Source organism: Lampetra fluviatilis, chromosome 4 (assembly GCF_964198595.1).
Source record: "Lampetra fluviatilis chromosome 4, kcLamFluv1.1, whole genome shotgun sequence".
In the NCBI taxonomy this organism is placed as follows: domain Eukaryota; kingdom Metazoa; phylum Chordata; class Hyperoartia; order Petromyzontiformes; family Petromyzontidae; genus Lampetra; species Lampetra fluviatilis.
The window spans coordinates 17,179,750-17,184,749 of record NC_136278.1 but is presented as its reverse complement, the minus strand read 5'-3'; positions in this window follow the sequence as shown (position 1 = coordinate 17,184,749).

Genomic DNA, 5,000 nt, shown 5'->3' with positions numbered 1-5,000 from the left:
CGTGAAACTTCCACAGGCTTTTTCAGCAGATTTGCACGTGCACTCAAAAAAGTCAAAATTTTTACACATAGACCCCATCAAACGGGAGAAATTGGCCGGGATTGCTCTCATGTGCGTTACGGGGCATCGTTTCTCTCGCTCCGAATTCCATCGAGCTGGGAAATCGCTCATTTTTGCGTCGCCAAATATCGTACGAACGCCGTGAAACTTCCACAGGCTTTTTCAGCAGATTTGCACGTGCACTCAAAAAAGTCAAAATTTTTACACATAGACCCCATCAAACGGGAGAAATTGGCCGGGATTGCTCTCATGTGCGTTACGGGGCATCGTTTCTCTCGCGCCGAATTCCATCGAGCTGGGAAATCGCTCATTTTTGCGTCGCCAAATATCGTACGAACGCCGTGAAACTTCCACAGGCTTTTCCAGCAGATTGGCACGTGCACTCAAAAAAGTCAAAATTTGTACACATAGACCCCATCAAACGGGAGAAATTGGCCGGGATTGCTCTCATGTGCGTTACGGGGCATCGTTTCTCTCGCTCCGAATTCCATCGAGCTGGGAAATCGCTCATTTTTGCGTCGCCAAATATCGTACGAACGCCGTGAAACTTCCACAGGCTTTTCCAGCAGATTTGCACCTGCACTCAAAAAAGTCAAAATTTTTACACATAGACCCCATCAAACGGGAGAAATTGGCCCGGATTGCTCTCATGTGCGTTACGGGGCATCGTTTCTCTCGCGCCGAATTCTCTCGAGCTGGGAAATCGCTCATTTTTGCGTCGCCAAATATCGTACGAACGCCGTGAAACTTCCACAGGCTTTTTCAGCAGATTTGCACCTGCACTCAAAAAAGTCAAAATTTTTACACATAGACCCCATCAAACGGGAGAAATTGGCCCGGATTGCTCTCATGTGCGTTACGGGGCATCGTTTCTCTCGCGCCGAATTCCATCGAGCTGGGAAATCGCTCATTTTTGCGTCGCCAAATATCGTACGAACGCCGTGAAACTTCCACAGGCTTTTTCAGCAGATTTGCACCTGCACTCAAAAAAGTCAAAATTTTTACACATAGACCCCATCAAACGGGAGAAATTGGCCCGGATTGCTCTCATGTGCGTTACGGGGCATCGTTTCTCTCGCGCCGAATTCTCTCGAGCTGGGAAATCGCTCATTTTTGCGTCGCCAAATATCGTACGAACGCCGTGAAACTTCCACAGGCTTTTTCAGCAGATTTGCACGTGCACTCAAAAAAGTCAAAATTTTTACACATAGACCCCATCAAACGGGAGAAATTGGCCGGGATTGCTCTCATGTGCGTTACGGGGCATCGTTTCTCTCGCTCCGAATTCCATCGAGCTGGGAAATCGCTCATTTTTGCGTCGCCAAATATCGTACGAACGCCGTGAAACTTCCACAGGCTTTTTCAGCAGATTTGCACGTGCACTCAAAAAAGTCAAAATTTTTACACATAGACCCCATCAAACGGGAGAAATTGGCCGGGATTGCTCTCATGTGCGTTACGGGGCATCGTTTCTCTCGCGCCGAATTCCATCGAGCTGGGAAATCGCTCATTTTTGCGTCGCCAAATATCGTACGAACGCCGTGAAACTTCCACAGGCTTTTCCAGCAGATTTGCACCTGCACTCAAAAAAGTCAAAATTTTTACACATAGACCCCATCAAACGGGAGAAATTGGCCCGGATTGCTCTCATGTGCGTTACGGGGCATCGTTTCTCTCGCGCCGAATTCTCTCGAGCTGGGAAATCGCTCATTTTTGCGTCGCCAAATATCGTACGAACGCCGTGAAACTTCCACAGGCTTTTTCAGCAGATTTGCACCTGCACTCAAAAAAGTCAAAATTTTTACACATAGACCCCATCAAACGGGAGAAATTGGCCCGGATTGCTCTCATGTGCGTTACGGGGCATCGTTTCTCTCGCTCCGAATTCCATCGAGCTTGGAAATCGCTCATTTTTGCGTCGCCAAATATCGTACGAACGCCGTGAAACTTCCACAGGCTTTTCCAGCAGATTTGCACCTGCACTCAAAAAAGTCAAAATTTTTACACATAGACCCCATCAAACGGGAGAAATTGGCCCGGATTGCTCTCATGTGCGTTACGGGGCATCGTTTCTGTCGCGCCGAATTCCATCGAGCTGGGAAATCGCTCATTTTTGCGTCGCCAAATATCGTACGAACGCCGTGAAACTTCCACAGGCTTTTCCAGCAGATTGGCACGTGCACTCAAAAAAGTCAAAATTTGTACACATAGACCCCATCAAACGGGAGAAATTGGCCGGGATTGCTCTCATGTGCGTTACGGGGCATCGTTTCTCTCGCTCCGAATTCCATCGAGCTGGGAAATCGCTCATTTTTGCGTCGCCAAATATCGTACGAACGCCGTGAAACTTCCACAGGCTTTTTCAGCAGATTTGCACGTGCACTCAAAAAAGTCAAAATTTTTACACATAGACCCCATCAAACGGGAGAAATTGGCCGGGATTGCTCTCATGTGCGTTACGGGGCATCGTTTCTCTCGCGCCGAATTCCATCGAGCTGGGAAATCGCTCATTTTTGCGTCGCCAAATATCGTACGAACGCCGTGAAACTTCCACAGGCTTTTTCAGCAGATTTGCACGTGCACTCAAAAAAGTCAAAATTTTTACACATAGACCCCATCAAACGGGAGAAATTGGCCCGGATTGCTCTCATGTGCGTTACGGGGCATCGTTTCTCTCGCGCCGAATTCTCTCGAGCTGGGAAATCGCTCATTTTTGCGTCGCCAAATATCGTACGAACGCCGTGAAACTTCCACAGGCTTTTTCAGCAGATTTGCACGTGCACTCAAAAAAGTCAAAATTTTTACACATAGACCCCATCAAACGGGAGAAATTGGCCCGGATTGCTCTCATGTGCGTTACGGGGCATCGTTTCTCTCGCGCCGAATTCTCTCGAGCTGGGAAATCGCTCATTTTTGCGTCGCCAAATATCGTACGAACGCCGTGAAACTTCCACAGGCTTTTTCAGCAGATTTGCACCTGCACTCAAAAAAGTCAAAATTTTTACACATAGACCCCATCAAACGGGAGAAATTGGCCCGGATTGCTCTCATGTGCGTTACGGGGCATCGTTTCTGTCGCGCCGAATTCCATCGAGCTGGGAAATCGCTCATTTTTGCGTCGCCAAATATCGTACGAACGCCGTGAAACTTCCACAGGCTTTTCCAGCAGATTGGCACGTGCACTCAAAAAAGTCAAAATTTGTACACATAGACCCCATCAAACGGGAGAAATTGGCCCGGATTGCTCTCATGTGCGTTACGGGGCATCGTTTCTCTCGCGCCGAATTCTCTCGAGCTGGGAAATCGCTCATTTTTGCGTCGCCAAATATCGTACGAACGCCGTGAAACTTCCACAGGCTTTTTCAGCAGATTTGCACCTGCACTCAAAAAAGTCAAAATTTTTACACATAGACCCCATCAAACGGGAGAAATTGGCCCGGATTGCTCTCATGTGCGTTACGGGGCATCGTTTCTGTCGCGCCGAATTCCATCGAGCTGGGAAATCGCTCATTTTTGCGTCGCCAAATATCGTACGAACGCCGTGAAACTTCCACAGGCTTTTCCAGCAGATTGGCACGTGCACTCAAAAAAGTCAAAATTTGTACACATAGACCCCATCAAACGGGAGAAATTGGCCGGGATTGCTCTCATGTGCGTTACGGGGCATCGTTTCTCTCGCTCCGAATTCCATCGAGCTGGGAAATCGCTCATTTTTGCGTCGCCAAATATCGTACGAACGCCGTGAAACTTCCACAGGCTTTTCCAGCAGATTTGCACGTGCACTCAAAAAAGTCAAAATTTTTACACATAGACCCCATCAAACGGGAGAAATTGGCCGGGATTGCTCTCATGTGCGTTACGGGGCATCGTTTCTCTCGCGCCGAATTCTCTCGAGCTGGGAAATCGCTCATTTTTGCGTCGCCAAATATCGTACGAACGCCGTGAAACTTCCACAGGCTTTTTCAGCAGATTTGCACGTGCACTCAAAAAAGTCAAAATTTTTACACATAGACCCCATCAAACGGGAGAAATTGGCCCGGATTGCTCTCATGTGCGTTACGGGGCATCGTTTCTGTCGCGCCGAATTCCATCGAGCTGGGAAATCGCTCATTTTTGCGTCGCCAAATATCGTACGAACGCCGTGAAACTTCCACAGGCTTTTTCAGCAGATTTGCACCTGCACTCAAAAAAGTCAAAATTTTTACACATAGACCCCATCAAACGGGAGAAATTGGCCCGGATTGCTCTCATGTGCGTTACGGGGCATCGTTTCTCTCGCGCCGAATTCTCTCGAGCTGGGAAATCGCTCATTTTTGCGTCGCCAAATATCGTACGAACGCCGTGAAACTTCCACAGGCTTTTTCAGCAGATTTGCACCTGCACTCAAAAAAGTCAAAATTTTTACACATAGACCCCATCAAACGGGAGAAATTGGCCCGGATTGCTCTCATGTGCGTTACGGGGCATCGTTTCTGTCGCGCCGAATTCCATCGAGCTGGGAAATCGCTCATTTTTGCGTCGCCAAATATCGTACGAACGCCGTGAAACTTCCACAGGCTTTTCCAGCAGATTTGCACGTGCACTCAAAAAAGTCAAAATTTTTACACATAGACCCCATCAAACGGGAGAAATTGGCCGGGATTGCTCTCATGTGCGTTACGGGGCATCGTTTCTCTCGCTCCGAATTCCATCGAGCTGGGAAATCGCTCATTTTTGCGTCGCCAAATATCGTACGAACGCCGTGAAACTTCCACAGGCTTTTTCAGCAGATTTGCACGTGCACTCAAAAAAGTCAAAATTTTTACACATAGACCCCATCAAACGGGAGAAATTGGCCCGGATTGCTCTCATGTGCGTTACGGGGCATCGTTTCTGTCGCGCCGAATTCCATCGAGCTGGGAAATCGCTCATTTTTGCGTCGCCAAATATCGTACGAACGC